The sequence below is a fragment of the Salvelinus fontinalis genome, chromosome 16 (assembly GCF_029448725.1).
Source record: "Salvelinus fontinalis isolate EN_2023a chromosome 16, ASM2944872v1, whole genome shotgun sequence".
Lineage (NCBI taxonomy): Eukaryota > Metazoa > Chordata > Actinopteri > Salmoniformes > Salmonidae > Salvelinus > Salvelinus fontinalis.
Genome location: NC_074680.1, coordinates 50383609 through 50406038, shown reverse-complemented (window position 1 = coordinate 50406038; position 22430 = coordinate 50383609).

Below are 22430 nucleotides of genomic sequence, written 5' to 3'. Positions count from 1 at the left end.
ATCTAAACCTGTCACGTGGTATCTAAACCTGTCACGTGGTATCTAAACCTGTCACGTGGTATCTAAACCTGTCACGTGGTATCTAAACCTGTCACGTGGTATCTAAACCTGTCACGTGGTATCTAAACCTGTCACGTGGTATCTAAACCTGTCACGTGGTATCTAAACCTGTCACGTGGTATCTAAACCTGTCACGTGGTATCTAAACCTGTCACGTGGTATCTAAACCTGTCACGTGGTATCTAAACCTGTCACGTGGTATCTAAACCTGTCACGTGGTATCTAAACCTGTCACGTGGTATCTAAACCTGTCACGTGGTATCTAAACCTGTCACGTGGTATCTAAACCTGTCACGTGGTATCTAAACCTGTCACGTGGTATCTAAACCTGTCACGTGGTATCTAAACCTGTCACGTGGTATCTAAACCTGTCACGTGGTATCTAAACCTGTCACGTGGTATCTAAACCTGTCACGTGGTATCTAAACCTGTCACGTGGTATCTAAACCTGTCACGTGGTATCTAAACCTGTCACGTGGTATCTAAACCTGTCACGTGGTATCTAAACCTGTCACGTGGTATCTAAACCTGTCACGTGGTATCTAAACCTGTCACGTGGTATCTAAACCTGTCACGTGGTATCTAAACCTGTCACGTGGTATCTAAACCTGTCACGTGGTATCTAAACCTGTCACGTGGTATCTAAACCTGTCACGTGGTATCTAAACCTGTCACGTGGTATCTAAACCTGTCACGTGGTATCTAAACCTGTCACGTGGTATCTAAACCTGTCACGTGGTATCTAAACCTGTCACGTGGTATCTAAACCTGTCACGTGGTATCTAAACCTGTCACGTGGTATCTAAACCTGTCACGTGGTATCTAAACCTGTCACGTGGTATCTAAACCTGTCACGTGGTATCTAAACCTGTCACGTGGTATCTAAACCTGTCACGTGGTATCTAAACCTGTCACGTGGTATCTAAACCTGTCACGTGGTATCTAAACCTGTCACGTGGTATCTAAACCTGTCACGTGGTATCTAAACCTGTCACGTGGTATCTAAACCTGTCACGTGGTATCTAAACCTGTCACGTGGTATCTAAACCTGTCACGTGGTATCTAAACCTGTCACGTGGTATCTAAACCTGTCACGTGGTATCTAAACCTGTCACGTGGTATCTAAACCTGTCACGTGGTATCTAAACCTGTCACGTGGTATCTAAACCTGTCACGTGGTATCTAAACCTGTCACGTGGTATCTAAACCTGTCACGTGGTATCTAAACCTGTCACGTGGTATCTAAACCTGTCACGTGGTATCTAAACCTGTCACGTGGTATCTAAACCTGTCACGTGGTATCTAAACCTGTCACGTGGTATCTAAACCTGTCACGTGGTATCTAAACCTGTCACGTGGTATCTAAACCTGTCACGTGGTATCTAAACCTGTCACGTGGTATCTAAACCTGTCACGTGGTATCTAAACCTGTCACGTGGTATCTAAACCTGTCACGTGGTATCTAAACCTGTCACGTGGTATCTAAACCTGTCACGTGGTATCTAAACCTGTCACGTGGTATCTAAACCTGTCACGTGGTATCTAAACCTGTCACGTGGTATCTAAACCTGTCACGTGGTATCTAAACCTGTCACGTGGTATCTAAACCTGTCACGTGGTATCTAAACCTGTCACGTGGTATCTAAACCTGTCACGTGGTATCTAAACCTGTCACGTGGTATCTAAACCTGTCACGTGGTATCTAAACCTGTCACGTGGTATCTAAACCTGTCACGTGGTATCTAAACCTGTCACGTGGTATCTAAACCTGTCACGTGGTATCTAAACCTGTCACGTGGTATCTAAACCTGTCACGTGGTATCTAAACCTGTCACGTGGTATCTAAACCTGTCACGTGGTATCTAAACCTGTCACGTGGTATCTAAACCTGTCACGTGGTATCTAAACCTGTCACGTGGTATCTAAACCTGTCACGTGGTATCTAAACCTGTCACGTGGTATCTAAACCTGTCACGTGGTATCTAAACCTGTCACGTGGTATCTAAACCTGTCACGTGGTATCTAAACCTGTCACGTGGTATCTAAACCTGTCACGTGGTATCTAAACCTGTCACGTGGTATCTAAACCTGTCACGTGGTATCTAAACCTGTCACGTGGTATCTAAACCTGTCACGTGGTATCTAAACCTGTCACGTGGTATCTAAACCTGTCACGTGGTATCTAAACCTGTCACGTGGTATCTAAACCTGTCACGTGGTATCTAAACCTGTCACGTGGTATCTAAACCTGTCACGTGGTATCTAAACCTGTCACGTGGTATCTAAACCTGTCACGTGGTATCTAAACCTGTCACGTGGTATCTAAACCTGTCACGTGGTATCTAAACCTGTCACGTGGTATCTAAACCTGTCACGTGGTATCTAAACCTGTCACGTGGTATCTAAACCTGTCACGTGGTATCTAAACCTGTCACGTGGTATCTAAACCTGTCACGTGGTATCTAAACCTGTCACGTGGTATCTAAACCTGTCACGTGGTATCTAAACCTGTCACGTGGTATCTAAACCTGTCACGTGGTATCTAAACCTGTCACGTGGTATCTAAACCTGTCACGTGGTATCTAAACCTGTCACGTGGTATCTAAACCTGTCACGTGGTATCTAAACCTGTCACGTGGTATCTAAACCTGTCACGTGGTATCTAAACCTGTCACGTGGTATCTAAACCTGTCACGTGGTATCTAAACCTGTCACGTGGTATCTAAACCTGTCACGTGGTATCTAAACCTGTCACGTGGTATCTAAACCTGTCACGTGGTATCTAAACCTGTCACGTGGTATCTAAACCTGTCACGTGGTATCTAAACCTGTCACGTGGTATCTAAACCTGTCACGTGGTATCTAAACCTGTCACGTGGTATCTAAACCTGTCACGTGGTATCTAAACCTGTCACGTGGTATCTAAACCTGTCACGTGGTATCTAAACCTGTCACGTGGTATCTAAACCTGTCACGTGGTATCTAAACCTGTCACGTGGTATCTAAACCTGTCACGTGGTATCTAAACCTGTCACGTGGTATCTAAACCTGTCACGTGGTATCTAAACCTGTCACGTGGTATCTAAACCTGTCACGTGGTATCTAAACCTGTCACGTGGTATCTAAACCTGTCACGTGGTATCTAAACCTGTCACGTGGTATCTAAACCTGTCACGTGGTATCTAAACCTGTCACGTGGTATCTAAACCTGTCACGTGGTATCTAAACCTGTCACGTGGTATCTAAACCTGTCACGTGGTATCTAAACCTGTCACGTGGTATCTAAACCTGTCACGTGGTATCTAAACCTGTCACGTGGTATCTAAACCTGTCACGTGGTATCTAAACCTGTCACGTGGTATCTAAACCTGTCACGTGGTATCTAAACCTGTCACGTGGTATCTAAACCTGTCACGTGGTATCTAAACCTGTCACGTGGTATCTAAACCTGTCACGTGGTATCTAAACCTGTCACGTGGTATCTAAACCTGTCACGTGGTATCTAAACCTGTCACGTGGTATCTAAACCTGTCACGTGGTATCTAAACCTGTCACGTGGTATCTAAACCTGTCACGTGGTATCTAAACCTGTCACGTGGTATCTAAACCTGTCACGTGGTATCTAAACCTGTCACGTGGTATCTAAACCTGTCACGTGGTATCTAAACCTGTCACGTGGTATCTAAACCTGTCACGTGGTATCTAAACCTGTCACGTGGTATCTAAACCTGTCACGTGGTATCTAAACCTGTCACGTGGTATCTAAACCTGTCACGTGGTATCTAAACCTGTCACGTGGTATCTAAACCTGTCACGCGGTATCTAAACCTGTCACGCGGTATCTAAACCTGTCACGCGGTATCTAAACCTGTCACGCGGTATCTAAACCTGTCACGCGGTATCTAAACCTGTCACGCGGTATCTAAACCTGTCACGCGGTATCTAAACCTGTCACGCGGTATCTAAACCTGTCACGCGGTGTCTAAACCTGTCACGCGGTGTCTAAACCTGTCACGCGGTGTCTAAACCTGTCACGCGGTGTCTAAACCTGTCACGCGGTGTCTAAACCTGTCACGCGGTGTCTAAACCTGTCACGCGGTGTCTAAACCTATCACGCGGTGTCTAAACCTATCACGCGGTGTCTAAACCTATCACGCGGTGTCTAAACCTATCACGCGGTGTCTAAACCTATCACGCGGTGTCTAAACCTATCACGCGGTGTCTAAACCTATCACGTGGTATCTAAACCTATCACGTAGTATCTAAACCTATCACGTAGTATCTAAACCTGTCATGTATCTAAACCTATCACGTAGTATCTAAACCTATCACGCAGTGTCTAAACCTATCACGCAGTGTCTAAACCTATCACGCAGTGTCTAAACCTATCACGTAGTGTCTAAACATATCACGTAGTGTCTAAACATATCACGTAGTATCTAAACATATCACGTAGTATCTAAACCTATCACGTAGTATCTAAACCTATCACGCAGTATCTAAACCTATCACGCGGTATCTAAACCTATCATGCGGTATCTAAACCTGTCATGTATCTAAACCTATCATGCGGTGTCTAAACCTATCATGCGGTATCTAAACATATCATGCGGTGTCTAAACCTATCATGCGGTATCTAAACATATCATGCGGTATCTAAACCTGTCATGTGTCTAAACCTATCGTGTAGTATCTAAACCTGTCGTGTAGCATCTAAACCTGTCGTGTAGCATCTAAACCTGTCGTGTAGCATCTAAACCTGTCGTGCAGTATCTAAACCTGTCGTGCAGTATCTAAACCTATCGTGCAGTGTCTAAACCTATCGTGCAGTGTCTAAACCTATCGTGCAGTGTCTAAACCTATCGTGCAGTGTCTAAACCTATCGTGCAGTATCTAAACCTATCGTGTAGTATCTAAACCTATCGTGTAGTATCTAAACCTATCGTGTAGTATCTAAACCTATCGTGTAGTATCTAAACCTATCGTGTAGTATCTAAACCTATCGTGTAGTATCTAAACCTATCGTGTAGTATCTAAACCTATCGTGTAGTATCTAAACCTATCGTGTAGTATCTAAACCTATCGTGTAGTATCTAAACCTATCGTGTAGTATCTAAACCTATCGTGTAGTATCTAAACCTATCGTGTAGTATCTAAACCTATCGTGTAGTATCTAAACCTATCGTGTAGTATCTAAACCTATCGTGTAGTATCTAAACCTATCGTGTAGTATCTAAACCTATCGTGTAGTATCTAAACCTATCGTGTAGTATCTAAACCTATCGTGTAGTATCTAAACCTATCGTGTAGTATCTAAACCTATCGTGTAGTATCTAAACCTATCGTGTAGTATCTAAACCTGTCATGTATCTAAACCTATCGTGTAGTATCTAAACCTGTCATGTATCTAAACCTATCATGCGGTGTCTAAACCTATCATGCGGTATCTAAACATATCATGCAGTATCTAAACCTATCATGCAGTGTCTAAACCTATCATGCAGTGTCTAAACCTATCATGCAGTGTCTAAACCTATCATGTAGTGTCTAAACCTATCATGTAGTGTCTAAACATATCATGTAGTATCTAAACCTATCATGTAGTATCTAAACCTATCATGTAGTATCTAAACCTGTCATGTATCTAAACCTATCATGTAGTATCTAAACCTGTCATGTAGTATCTAAACCTTTCATGTAGTATCTAAACCTATCATGTAGTATCTAAACCTATCATGTAGTATCTAAACCTATCATGTGGTGTCTAAACCTATCATGTGGTGTCTAAACCTATCATGCGGTGTCTAAACCTATCATGCGGTGTCTAAACCTATCATGCGGTGTCTAAACCTATCATGCGGTATCTAAACATATCATGCGGTATCTAAACCTGTCATGTGTCTAAACCTATCATGTAGTATCTAAACCTATCATGTAGTATCTAAACCTATCATGTAGTATCTAAACCTATCATGTAGTATCTAAACCTATCATGTAGTATCTAAACCTGTCATGTAGTATCTAAACCTTTCATGTAGTATCTAAACCTTTCATGTAGTATCTAAACCTTTCATGTAGTATCTAAACCTATCATGTAGTGTCTAAACCTATCATGCAGTGTCTAAACCTATCATGCAGTATCTAAACATATCATGTAGTATCTAAACCTGTCATGTATCTAAACCTATCATGTAGTGTCTAAACCTATCATGCAGTATCTAAACATATCATGAAGTATCTAATCCTGTCATGTAGTATCTAAACCTATCATGTAGTAGCTAAACCTATCATGTAGTATCTAAACCTCTCATGTAGTATCTAAACCTCTCATGTAGTATCTAAACCTCTCATGTAGTATCTAAACCTATTATGTAGTATCTAAACCTGTCATGTAGTATCTAAACATGTCATGTAGTATCTAAACCTATGATGCAGTATCTAAACCTAGCATGCAGTATCTAAACCTATCATGCAGTATCTAAACCTATCATGCAGTATCTAAACCTATCATGCAGTATCTAAACCCGTCAAGCAGTGTCTAAACCCGTCATGTAGTGTCTAAACCCGTCATGTAGTGTCTAAACCCGTCATGTAGTATCTAAACCCGTCATGTAGTATCTAAACCCGTCATGTAGTATCTAAACCCGTCATGTAGTATCTAAACCCGTCATGTAGTATCTAAACCCGTCATGTAGTATCTAAACCCGTCATGTAGTATCTAAACCCGTCATGTAGTATCTAAACCCGTCATGTAGTATCTAAACCCAGCATGTAGTATCTAAACCTAGCATGTAGTATCTAAACCTAGCATGTAGTATCTAAACCTAGCATGTAGTATCTAAACCTATCATGTAGTATTTAAACCTATCATGTAGTATCTAAACCTATCATGTAGTATCTAAACCTGTCATGTAGTATCTAAACCTGTCATGTAGTATCTAAACATGTCATGTAGTATCTAAACCTATGATGCAGTATCTAAACCTATGATGCAGTATCTAAACCTATCATGCAGTATCTAAACCTAGCATGCAGTATCTAAACCTATCATGCAGTATCTAAACCTATCATGCAGTATCTAAACCTATCATGCAGTATCTAAACCTATCATGCAGTGTCTAAACCTATCATGCAGTGTCTAAACCTATCATGCAGTGTCTAAACCTATCATGCAGTGTCTAAACCTATCATGCAGTGTCTAAACCTATCATGCAGTGTCTAAACCTATCATGCAGTGTCTAAACCTATCATGTAGTGTCTAAACCTATCATGTAGTGTCTAAACCTATCATGTAGTGTCTAAACCTATCATGTAGTGTCTAAACCTATCATGTAGTATCTCAACATATCATGTAGTATCTCAACATATCATGTAGTATCTCAACCTATCATGTAGTATCTAAACCTACCATGTAGCATCTAAACCTGTCATGTAGCATCTAAACCTATCATGCAGTATCTAAACCTATCATGCAGTATCTAAACCTATCATGCAGTATCTAAACCTATCATGCAGTATCTAAACCTATCATGCAGTATCTAAACCTATCATGCAGTATCTAAACCTATCATGCAGTATCTAAACCTGTCATGCAGTATCTAAACCCGTCATGTAGTATCTAAACCTTTCATGTAGTATCTAAACATATCATGTATCTAAACCTGTCATGTAGTGTCTAAACCCGTCATGTAGTATCTAAACCCGTCATGTAGTATCTAAACCCGTCATGTAGTATCTAAACCTTTCATGTAGTATCTAAACCTTTCATGTAGTATCTAAACCTTTCATGTAGTATCTAAACACGTCATGTAGTATCTAAACCCGTCATGTAGTTTCTAAACCCTTCATGTAGTATCTAAACCCTTAATGTAGTATCTAAACACTTCATGTAGTATCTAAACACTTCATGTAGTATCTATACCTATCATGTAGTATCTAAACGTATCATGTAGTATCTAAACCTATCATGTAGTGTCTAAACCTATCATGTAGTATCTAAACCTATCATGTAGTATCTAAACCTATCATGTAGTATCTAAACCTATCATGTAGTATCTAAACCTATCATGTAGTATCTAAACCTATCATGTAGTATCTAAACCTATCATGTAGTATCTAAACCTATCATGTAGTATCTAAACCTATCATGTAGTATCTAAACCTATCATGTAGTATATCCACCTATCATGTAGCATCTAAACCTATCATGCAGCATCTAAACCTATCATGCAGCATCTAAACCTATCATGCAGCATCTAAACCTATCATGCAGTATCTAAACCTATCATGCAGTATCTAAACCTATCATGCAGTATCTAAACCTATCATGCAGTATCTAAACCTATCATGCAGTATCTAAACCTATCATGCAGTATCTAAACCTATCATGTAGTATCTAAACCTATCATGTAGTATCTAAACCTATCATGTAGTATCTAAACCTATCATGTAGTATCTAAACCTGTCATGTAGTATCTAAACCTGTCATGTAGTATCTAAACCTGTCATGTAGTATCTAAACCTGTCATGTAGTATCTAAACCTGTCATGTAGTATCTAAACCCGTCATGTAGTATCTAAACCTTTCATGCAGTGTCTAAACCCATCATGCAGTATCTAAACATATCATGTAGTATCTAAACCTGTCATGTAGTATCTAAACCTGTCATGTAGTATCTAAACCTGTCATGTAGTATCTAAACCTATCATGTAGTGTCTAAACCTATCATGCAGTATCTAAACATATCATGAAGTATCTAATCCTGTCATGTAGTATCTATACCTATCATGTAGTAGCTAAACCTATCATGTAGTAGCTAAACCTATCATGTAGTAGCTAAACCTATCATGTAGTAGCTAAACCTATCATGTAGTAGCTAAACCTATCATGTAGTAGCTAAACCTATCATGTAGTAGCTAAACCTATCATGTAGTAGCTAAACCTATCATGTAGTATCTAAACCTATCATGTAGTATCTAAACCTATCATGTAGTATCTAAACCTATCATGTAGTATCTAAACCTGTCATGTATCTAAACCTATCATGCAGTGTCTAAACCTATCATGCAGTGTCTAAACCTATCATGCAGTATCTAAACATATCATGTAGTATCTAAACCTGTCATGTATCTAAAACTATCATGTAGTGTCTAAACCTATCATGCAGTATCTAAACATATCATGAAGTATCTAATCCTGTCATGTAGTAGCTAAACCTATCATGTAGTAGCTAAACCTATCATGTAGTAGCTAAACCTATCATGTAGTAGCTAAACCTATCATGTAGTAGCTAAACCTATCATGTAGTAGCTAAACCTATCATGTAGTAGCTAAACCTATCATGTAGTAGCTAAACCTATCATGTAGTATCTAAACCTATCATGTAGTATCTAAACCTATCATGTAGTATCTAAACCCGTCGTGTAGAGTCTAAACCCGTCGTGTAGTGTCTAAACCCGTCGTGTACTGTCTAAACCCGTCATGTAGTGTCTAAACCCGTCATGTAGTGTCTAAACCCGTCATGTAGTATCAAAACCCTTCATGTAGTATCTAAACCCTTCATGTAGTATCTAAACCCTTCATGTAGTATCTAAACCCTTCATGTAGTATCTAAACCCTTCATGTAGTATCTAAACCCTTCATGTAGTATCTAAACCCTTCATGTAGTATCTAAACAGGTCATGTAGTATCTAAACCCGTCATGTAGTATCAAAACCCTTCATGTAGTATCTAAACCCTTCATGTAGTATCTAAACCCTTCATGTAGTATCTAAACCCTTCATGTAGTATCTAAACGTATCATGTAGTATCTAAACCTATCATGTAGTGTCTAAACCTATCATGTAGTATCTAAACCTATCATGTAGTATCTAAACCTATCATGTAGTATGTAATCCTATCATGTAGTATATACACCTATCATGTAGTATATACACCTATCATGTAGTATCTAAACCTATCATGTAGTATCTAAACCTATCATGTAGTATCTGAACCTATCATGTAGTATCTAAACCTATCATGTAGTGTCTAAACCTATCATGTAGTGTCTAAACCTATCATGTAGTGTCTAAACCTATCCTGTAGTGTCTAAACCTATCATGTAGTGTCTAAACCTATCATGTAGTATCTAAACCTATCATGTAGTATCTAAACCTATCATGTAGTATCTAAACATATCATGTAGTATCTAAACATATCATGTAGCATCTAAACCTGTCATGTAGCATCTAAACCTGTCATGTAGCATCTAAACCTGTAATGCAGTATCTAAACCTGTCATGCAGTATCTAAACCCGTCATGCAGTATCTAAACCCGTCATGCAGTATCTAAACCCGTCATGCAGTATCTAAACCCGTCATGCAGTATCTAAACCCGTCATGCAGTATCTAAACCCGTCATGCAGTATCTAAACCCGTCATGTAGTATCTAAACCCGTCATGTAGTATCTAAACCCTTCATGTAGTATCAAAACCCTTCATGTAGTATCTAAACCCTTCATGTAGTATCTAAACACTTCATGTAGTATCTAAACGTATCATGTAGTATCTAAACGTATCATGTAGTATCTAAACCTATCATGTAGTGTCTAAACCTATCATGTAGTATCTAAACCTATCATGTAGTATCTAAACCTATCATGTAGTATCTAAACCTATCATGTAGTATCTAATCCTATCATGTAGTATATCCACCTATCATGTAGCATCTAAACCTATCATGCAGTATCTAAACCTATCATGCAGTATCTAAACCTATCATGCAGTATCTAAACCTATCATGCAGTATCTAAACCTATCATGCAGTATCTAAACCTATCATGCAGTATCTAAACCTATCATGCAGTATCTAAACCTATCATGCAGTATCTAAACCTATCATGCAGTATCTAAACCTATCATGCAGTATCTAAACCTATCATGTAGTATCTAAACCTGTCATGTAGTATCTAAACCTTTCATGTAGTATCTAAACATATCATGTATCTAAACCTTTCATGTAGTATCTAAACATATCATGTATCTAAACCTATCATGTAGTATCTAAACCTATCATGTAGTATCTAAACCTGTCATGCAGTATCTAAACCCGTCATGTAGTATCTAAACCTTTCATGTAGTATCTAAACATATCATGTATCTAAACCTATCATGTAGTATCTAAACCTATCATGTAGTATCTAAATCTATCATGTAGTATCTAAACCTGTCATGTAGTATCTAAACCTGTCATGTAGTATCTAAACCTGTCATGTAGTATCTAGACCCGTCATGTAGTATCTAAACCCTTCATGTAGTATCTAAACCCGTCATGTAGTATCTAGACCCTTCATGTAGTATCTAGACCCATCATGTAGTATCTAAACCTATCATGTTGTATCTAAACCTATCATGTAGTGTCTAAACCTTTCATGTAGTATCTAAACCTTTCATGTAGTATCTAAACCTTTCATGTAGTATCTAAACCTTTCATGTAGTATCTAAACCTTTCATGTAGTATCTAAACCCTTCATGTAGTATCTAAACCTATCATGTAGTATCTAAACCTATCATGTAGTATCTAAACCTATCATGTAGTATCTAAACCTATCATGTAGTATCTAAACCTAGCATGTAGTATCTAAACCTAGCATGTAGTATCTAAACCTAGCATGTTGTATCTAAACCTATCATGTTGTATCTAAACCTATCATGTTGTATCTAAACCTATCATGTTGTATCTAAACCTATCATGTAGTATTTAAACCTATCATGTAGTATTTAAACCAATCATGTAGTATTTAAACCAATCATGTAGTATCTAAACCTATCATGTAGTATCTAAACCTATCATGTAGTATCTAAACCTATCATGTAGTATCTAAACCTATCATGTAGTATCTAAACCTATCATGTAGTATCTAAACCTGTCATGTAGTATCTAAACCTGTCATGTAGTATCTAGACCCGTCATGTAGTATCTAAACCCTTCATGTAGTATCTAAACCCGTCATGTAGTATCTAGACCCTTCATGTAGTATCTAGACCCATCATGTAGTATCTAAACCTATCATGTTGTATCTAAACCTATCATGTAGTGTCTAAACCTTTCATGTAGTATCTAAACCTTTCATGTAGTATCTAAACCTTTCATGTAGTATCTAAACCTTTCATGTAGTATCTAAACCTTTCATGTAGTATCTAAACCCTTCATGTAGTATCTAAACCTATCATGTAGTATCTAAACCTATCATGTAGTATCTAAACCTATCATGTAGTATCTAAACCTATCATGTAGTATCTAAACCTAGCATGTAGTATCTAAACCTAGCATGTAGTATCTAAACCTAGCATGTTGTATCTAAACCTATCATGTTGTATCTAAACCTATCATGTTGTATCTAAACCTATCATGTTGTATCTAAACCTATCATGTAGTATTTAAACCTATCATGTAGTATTTAAACCAATCATGTAGTATTTAAACCAATCATGTAGTATCTAAACCTATCATGTAGTATCTAAACCTATCATGTAGTATCTAAACCTATCATGTAGTATCTAAACCTATCATGTAGTATCTAAACCTATCATGTAGTATCTAAACCTATCATGTAGTATCTGTAACGGGTGACGCTCTCCTCATCCTCGGATGAGGTGAGGAGAGAAGGATCCTCAGACCAAAACGCAGGCTTTAGGAAATAAGCCATCTTTATTTAACAACGCTGATGGCAACACGAAACGAAACAAAACACTTTCAAACTACAAAACAAGAAAACGACGTTGAACGAAACCTGAACATAAACTTACATAACTAAACATAAACTTACGTACAGGAAACGGACGACATCGAAACGAAACAAACAAACAAACGCTACAGTCCCATGTGGTACGAACATACATACAGACATAGGAGACAATCACCCACAAACAAACAGTGAGAATGCCCTACCTAAATATGACTCTTAATTAGAGGCAAACGCAAACCACCTGCCTCTAATCAAGAGCCATACCAGGCAAACCAAAACCAACATAGAAACAGATAACATAGAATGCCCACCCAACCTCACGTCCTGACCAACTAACACACAAAAACTAACATAAATAGGTCAGGAACGTGACAGTATCTAAACCTATCATGTAGTATTTAAACCTATCATGTAGTATCTAAACCCTTCATGTAGTGTCTAAACCTATCATGTAGTGTCTAAACCTATCATGTAGTGTCTAAACCTATCATGTAGTATCTAAACCTATCATGTAGTATCTAAACCTATCATGTAGTATTTAAACCTATCATGTAGTATCTAAACATATCATGTAGTATCTAAACATATCATGTAGTATCTAAACCTATCATGTAGTATTTAAACCTATCATGTAGTATCTAAACCTATCATGTAGTATCTAAACCTATCATGTAGTATCTAAACCTATCATGTAGTATTTAAACCTATCATGTAGTATCTAAACATATCATGTAGTATCTAAACATGTCATGTAGTATCTAAACCTATCATGTAGTATCTAAACCCTTCATGTAGTATCTAAACCCTTCATGTAGTGTATAAATCTATCATTTAGCTTCTAAACCTATCATGTAGTGTCTAAATCTATCATGTAGTGTCTAAATCTATCATGTAGTATCTAAACATATCATGTAGTATCTAAACATATCATGTAGTATCTAAACATATCATGTAGTATCTAAACATATCATGTAGTATCTAAACATATCATGTAGTATCTAAACATATCATGTAGCATCTAAACATGTCATGTAGCATCTAAACCTGTCATGTAGCATCTAAACCTGTAATGCAGTATCTAAACCCGTCATGCAGTATCTAAACCCGTCATGCAGTATCTAAACCCGTCATGCAGTATCTAAACCCGTCATGCAGTATCTAAACCCGTCATGCAGTATCTAAACCCGTCATGCAGTATCTAAACCCGTCATGTAGTATCTAAACCCGTCATGTAGTATCTAAACCCGTCATGTAGTATACAAACCCGTCATGTAGTATATAAACCCGTCATGTAGTATATAAACCCGTCATGTAGTATCTAAACCTCTCATGTAGTATCTAAACCTCTCATGTAGTATCTAAACCTCTCATGTAGTATCTAAACATATCATGTATCTAAACCTATCATGTAGTATCTAAACCTGTCATGTAGTATCTAAACCTGTCATGTAGTATCTAAACCTGTCATGTAGTATCTAAACCTGTCATGTAGTATCTAAACCTGTCATGTAGTATCTAAACCTATCATGTAGTATCTAAACCTATCATGTAGTATCTAAACCTATCATGTAGTATCTAAACCTATCATGTAGTATCTAAACCTATCATGTAGTATCTAAACCTATCATGTAGTATCTAAACCTATCATGTAGTATCTAAACCTATCATGTAGTATCTAAACCTATCATGTAGTATCTAAACCTATCATGTAGTATCTAAACCTATCATGTAGTATCTAAACCTATCATGTAGTATCTAAACCTATCATGTAGTATCTAAACCTATCATGTAGTATCTAAACCTATCATGTAGTATCTAAACCTATCATGTAGTATCTAAACCTATCATGTAGTATCTAAACCTATCATGTAGTATCTAAACCTATCATGTAGTATCTAAACCTATCATGTAGTATCTAAACCTATCATGTAGTATCTAAACCTATCATGTAGTATCTAAACCTATCATGTAGTATCTAAACCTATCATGTAGTATCTAAACCTATCATGTAGTATTTAAACCTATCATGTAGTATCTAAACCTATCATGTAGTATCTAAACCTATCATGTATCTAAACCTATCATGTAGTATCTAAACATGTAATATAGTATCTAAACCTAGCATGCAGTATCTAAACCTATCATGCAGTATCTAAACCTATCATGCAGTATCTAAACCTATCATGCAGTATCTAAACCTATCATGCAGTGTCTAAACCTATCATGCAGTGTCTAAACCTATCCTGTAGTGTCTAAACCTATCATGTAGTGTCTAAACCTATCATGTAGTGTCTAAACCTATCATGTAGTGTCTAAACCTATCATGTAGTGTCTAAACCTATCATGTAGTGTCTAAACCTATCATGTAGTGTCTAAACCTATCATGTAGTGTCTAAACCTATCATGTAGTGTCTAAACCTATCATGTAGTGTCTAAACCTATCATGTAGTGTCTAAACCTATCATGTAGTGTCTAAACCTATCATGTAGTGTCTAAACATATCATGTAGTATATAAACATATCATGTAGTATCTAAACCTACCATGTAGCATCTAAAACTGTCATGCAGTATCTAAACCCGTCATGCAGTATCTAAACCCGTCATGCAGTATCTAAACCCGTCATGCAGTATCTAAACCCGTCATGCAGTATCTAAACCCGTCATGCAGTATCTAAACCCGCCATGCAGTATCTAAACCCGCCATGCAGTATCTAAACCCGTCATGCAGTATCTAAACCCGTCATGTAGTATATAAACCCGTCATGTAGTATATAAACCCGTCATGTAGTATCTACACCTCTCATGTAGTATCTACACCTCTCATGTAGTATCTACACCTCTCATGTAGTATCTAAACCTCTCATGTAGTATCTAAACCTATCATGTAGTATTTAAACCTATCATGTAGTATTTAAACCTATCATGTAGTATTTAAACCTATCATGTAGTATTTAAACCTATCATGTAGTATCTAAACCTATCATGTAGTATCTAAACCTATCATGTAGTATCTAAACCTCTCATGTAGTATCTAAACCTCTCATGTAGTATCTAAACCTCTCATGTAGTATCTAAACCTATCATGTAGTATCTAAACCTATCATGTAGTGTCTAAACCTATCATGTAGTGTCTAAACCTACCATGTAGCGTCTAAACCTGTCATGTAGCGTCTAAACCTGTCATGTAGCGTCTAAACCTATCATGCAGTGTCTAAACCTATCATGCAGTGTCTAAACCTGTCATGCAGTATCTAAACCTGTCATGCAGTATCTAAACCCGTCATGCAGTATCTAAACCCGTCATGCAGTATCTAAACCCGTCATGTAGTATCTAAACCCGTCATGTAGTATCTAAACCCGTCATGTAGTATCTAAACCCGTCATGTAGTATCTAAACCCGTCATGTAGTATCTAAACCCGTCATGTAGTATCTAAACCCGTCATGTAGTATCTAAACCCGTCATGTAGTATCTAAACCCGTCATGTAGTATCTAAACCCGTCATGTAGTATCTAAACCCGTCATGTAGTATCTAAACCCGTCATGTAGTATCTAAACCCGTCATGTAGTATCTAAACCCGTCATGTAGTATCTAAACCCGTCATGTAGTATCTAAACCCGTCATGTAGTATCTAAACCCGTCATGTAGTATCTAAACCCGTCATGTAGTATCTAAACCCGTCATGTAGTATCTAAACCCGTCATGTAGTATCTAAACCCGTCATGTAGTATCTAAACCCGTCATGTAGTATCTAAACCCGTCATGTAGTATCTAAACCCGTCATGTAGTATCTAAACCCGTCATGTAGTATCTAAACCCGTCATGTAGTATCTAAACCCGTCATGTAGTATCTAAACCCGTCATGTAGTATCTAAACCCGTCATGTAGTGTCTAAACCCGTCATGTAGTGTCTAAACCCGTCATGCAGTATCTAAACATATCATGTAGTATCTAAACCTGTCATGTATCTAAACCTATCATGTAGTGTCTAAACCTATCATGCAGTATCTAAACATATCATGAAGTATCTAATCCTGTCATGTAGTATCTAAACCTATCATGTAGTAGCTAAACCTATCATGTAGTATCTAAACCTATCATGTAGTATCTAAACCTATCATGTAGTATCTAAACCTATCATGTAGTATCTAAACCTATCATGTAGTATCTAAACCTGTCGTGTAGAGTCTAAACCTGTCGTGTAGTATCTAAACCCGTCGTGTAGTATCTAAACCCGTCGTGTAGTATCTAAACCCGTCGTGTAGTATCTAAACCCGTCGTGTAGTATCAAAACCCTTCATGTAGTATCTAAACCCTTCATGTAGTATCTAAACACTTCATGTAGTATCTATACCCATCTTGTAGTATCTAAACGTATCATGTAGTATCTAAACCTATCATGTAGTGTCTAAACCTATCATGTAGTATCTAAACCTATCATGTAGTATCTAAACCTATCATGTAGTATCTAAACCTATCATGTAGTATGTAATCCTATCATGTAGTATATACACCTATCATGTAGTATCTAAACCTATCATGTAGTATGTAATCCTATCATGTAGTATATACACCTATCATGTAGTATCTGAACCTATCATGTAGTATCTGAACCTATCATGTAGTATCTGAACCTATCATGTAGTATCTAAACCTATCATGTAGTGTCTAAACCTATCATGTAGTGTCTAAACCTATCATGTAGTGTCTAAACCTATCATGTAGTGTCTAAACCTATCATGTAGTGTCTAAACCTATCATGTAGTGTCTAAACATATCATGTAGTGTCTAAACCTATCATGTAGTATGTAATCCTATCATGTAGTATATACACCTATCATGTAGTATCTGAACCTATCATGTAGTATCTGAACCTATCATGTAGTATCAGAACCTATCATGTAGTATCTGAACCTATCATGTAGTATCTGAACCTATCATGTAGTATCTGAACCTATCATGTAGTATCTGAACCTATCATGTAGTATCTAAACCTATCATGTAGTATCTAAACCTATCATGTAGTATTTAATCCTATCATGTAGTATATACACCTATCATGTAGTATCTGAACCTATCATGTAGTATCTGAACCTATCATGTAGTATCTGAACCTATCATGTAGTATCTGAACCTATCATGTAGTATCTAAACCTATCATGTAGTATCTAAACCTATCATGTAGTGTCTAAACCTATCATTTAGTGTCTAAACCTATCATGTAGTGTCTAAACATATCATGTAATGTCTAAACATATCATGTAATGTCTAAACATATCATGTAATGTCTAAACATATCATGTAATGTCTAAACATATCATGTAGTATCTAAACATATCATGTAGTATCTAAACATATCATGTAGCATCTAAACCCGTCATGTAGCATCTAAACCCGTCATGTAGCATCTAAACCCGTCATGCAGCATCTAAACCCGTCATGCAGCATCTAAACCCGTCATGCAGCATCTAAACCCGTCATGTAGCATCTAAACCCGTCATGTAGTATCTAAACCCGTCATGTAGTATCTAAACCCGTCATGTAGTATCTAAACCCGTCATGTAGTATCTAAACCCGTCATGTAGTATCTAAACCCGTCATGTAGTATCTAAACCCGTCATGTAGTATCTAAACCCGTCATGTAGTATCTAAACCCGTCATGTAGTATCTAAACCCGTCATGTAGTATCTAAACCCGTCATGTAGTATCTAAACCCGTCATGTAGTATCTAAACCCGTCATGTAGTATCTAAACCCGTCATGTAGTATCTAAACCCGTCATGTAGTATCTAAACCCGTCATGTAGTATACAAACCCGTCATGTAGTGTCTAAACCTCTCATGTAGTATCTAAACCTATCATGTAGTATCTAAACCTATTATATAGTATCTAAACCTGTCATGTAGTATCTAAACATGTCATGTAGTATCTAAACCTATGATGCAGTATCTAAACCTAGCATGCAGTATCTAAACCTAGCATGCAGTATCTAAACCTAGCATGCAGTATCTAAACCTATCATGCAGTATCTAAACCTATCATGCAGTATCTAAACCTATCATGCAGTATCTAAACCTATCATGCAGTATCTAAACCTATCATGCAGTATCTAAACCTATCATGCAGTATCTAAACCTGTCATGTAGTATCTAAACCATCATGAAGTATCTAAACCCGTCATGTAGTATCTAAACCTCTCATGTAGTATCTAAACCTGTCATGTAGTATCTAAACATGTCATGTAGTATCTAAACCTATGATGCAGTATCTAAACCTATGATGCAGTATCTAAACCTAGCATGCAGTATCTAAACCTAGCATGCAGTATCTAAACCTAGCATGCAGTATCTAAACCTAGCATGCAGTATCTAAACCTATCATGTAGTATCTAAACCTGTCATGTAGTATATAAACCTGTCATGTAGTATCTAAACCTGTCATGTAGTATCTAAACCTATCATGTAGTATCTAAACCTATCATGTAGTATCTAAACCTATCATGTAGTATCTAAACCTATCATGTAGTATCTAAACCTATCATGTAGTATCTAAACCTATCATGTAGTATCTAAACCTATCATGTAGTATCTAAACCTATCATGTAGTATCTAAACCTATCATGTAGTATCTAAACCTATCATGTAGTATCTAAACCTATCATGTAGTATCTAAACCTATCATGTAGTATCTAAACCTATCATGTAGTATCTAAACCTATCATGTAGTATCTAAACCTATCATGTAGTATCTAAACCTATCATGTAGTATCTAAACCTATCATGTAGTATCTAAACCTATCATGTAGTATCTAAACCTATCATGTAGTATCTAAACCTATCATGTAGTGTCTAAACCTATCATGCGGTGTCTAAACCTATCATGCGGTATCTAAACATATCATGCGGTATCTAAACATATCATGCAGTATCTAAACCTGTCATGTATCTAAACCTATCATGCGGTGTCTAAACATATCATGTGGTATCTAAACCTGTCATGTGTCTAAACCTATCATGTAGTATCTAAACCTATCATGTAGCATCTAAACCTGTCATGTAGTATCTAAACCTGTCATGTAGTATCTAAACCTATCATGCAGTATCTAAACCTATCATGCAGTATCTAAACCTATCATGCAGTGTCTAAACCTATCGTGTAGTATCTAAACCTATCGTGTAGTATCTAAACCTGTCGTGTAGTATCTAAACCTGTCGTGTAGTATCTAAACCTATCGTGTAGTATCTAAACCTATCGTGTAGTGTCTAAACATATCGTGTAGTATCTAAACATATCATGTAGTATCTAAACATATCATGTAGTATCTAAACATGTCATGTATCTAAACCTATCATGTGGTGTCTAAACCTATCATGCGGTGTCTAAACCTATCATGCGGTATCTAAACCTATCATGCGGTATCTAAACCTGTCATGTATCTAAACCTATCATGCGGTGTCTAAACCTATCATGCGGTGTCTAAACCTATCATGCGGTATCTAAACATATCATGTGGTATCTAAACCTGTCATGTGTCTAAACCTATCATGTAGTATCTAAACCTATCATGTAGCATCTAAACCTGTCATGTAGCATCTAAACCTGTCATGTAGTATCTAAACCTATCATGCAGTATCTAAACCTATCGTGCAGTATCTAAACCTATCGTGTAGTATCTAAACCTATCGTGTAGTATCTAAACCTATCGTGTAGTATCTAAACCTGTCGTGTAGTATCTAAACCTATCGTGTAGTATCTAAACCTATCGTGTAGTATCTAAACCTATCGTGTAGTGTCTAAACATATCGTGTAGTATCTAAACATATCATGTAGTATCTAAACATATCATGTAGTATCTAAACATGTCATGTATCTAAACCTATCATGTGGTGTCTAAACCTATCATGCGGTGTCTAAACCTATCATGCGGTATCTAAACATATCATGCGGTATCTAAACCTGTCATGTATCTAAACCTATCATGCGGTGTCTAAACCTATCATGCGGTGTCTAAACCTATCATGAGGTATCTAAACCTATCATGCAGTATCTAAACCTGTCATGTGTCTAAACCTATCATGTAGTATCTAAACCCGTCATGTAGTATCTAAACCCTTCATGTAGTATCTAAACCCTTCATGTAGTATCTAAACACTTCATGTAGTATCTAAACACTTCATGTAGTATCTATACCCATCATGTAGTATCTAAACGTATCATGTAGTATCTAAACGTATCATGTAGTATCTAAACCTATCATGTAGTATCTAAACCTATCATGTAGTATCTAAACCTCTCATGTAGTATCTAAACCTCTCATGTAGTATCTAAACCTCTCATGTAGTATCTAAACCTATCATGTAGTATCTAAACCTATGATGTAGTATCTAAACCTATGATGTAGTATCTAAACCTACCATGTAGTATCTAAACCTGTCATGTAGTATCTAAACCTATCATGTAGTATCTAAACCTAGCATGTAGTATCTAAACCTATCATGTAGTATCTAAACCTATCATGTAGTATCTAAACCTATCATGTAGTATCTAAACCTATCATGTAGTATCTAAACCTATCATGTAGTATCTAAACCTGTCATGTAGTATCTAAACCTGTCATGTAGTATCTAAACCTACCATGTAGCATCTAAAACAGTCATGTAGCATCTAAAACAGTCATGTAGCATCTAAACCTATCATGCAGTATCTAAACCTATCATGCAGTATCTAAACCTGTCATGCAGTATCTAAACCTATCATGCAGTATCTAAACCTATCGTGTAGTATCTAAACCTATCGTGTAGTATCTAAACCTATCGTGTAGTATCTAAACCTATCGTGTAGTATCTAAACATATCGTGTAGTATCTAAACCTATTGTGTAGTATCTAAACCTATCGTGTAGTATCTAAACCTATCGTGTAGTATCTAAACCTATCGTGTAGTATCTAAACCTATCGTGTAGTATCTAAACATATCGTGTAGTATCTAAACATATCGTGTAGTATCTAAACCTGTCATGTATCTAAACCTATCATGTGGTGTCTAAACCTATCATGCGGTGTCTAAACCTATCATGCGGTATCTAAACATATCATGTGGTATCTAAACCTGTCATGTGTCTAAACCTATCATGTAGTATCTAAACCTACCATGTAGTATCTAAACCTATCATGTAGTATCTAAACCTGTCATGTAGTATCTAAACCTGTCATGTAGTATCTAAACCTGTCATGTAGTATCTAAACCTGTCATGTAGTATCTAAACCTGTCATGTAGTATCTAAACCTGTCATGTAGTATCTAAACCCGTCATGTAGTATCTAAACCCGTCATGTAGTATCTAAACCCGTCATGTAGTATCTAAACCCGTCATGTAGTATCTAAACCCGTCATGTAGTATCTAAACCCGTCATGTAGTATCTAAAGCCGTCATGTAGTATCTAAACCTTTCATGTAGTATCTAGACCCGTCATGTAGTATCTAAACCCTTCATGTAGTATCTAAACCCGTCATGTAGTATCTAAACCCTTCATGTAGTATCTAGACCTATCATGTAGTATCTAAACCTATCATGTAGTATCTAAACCTATCATGTAGTATCTAAACCTATCATGTAGTATCTAAACCTATCATGTAGTATCTAA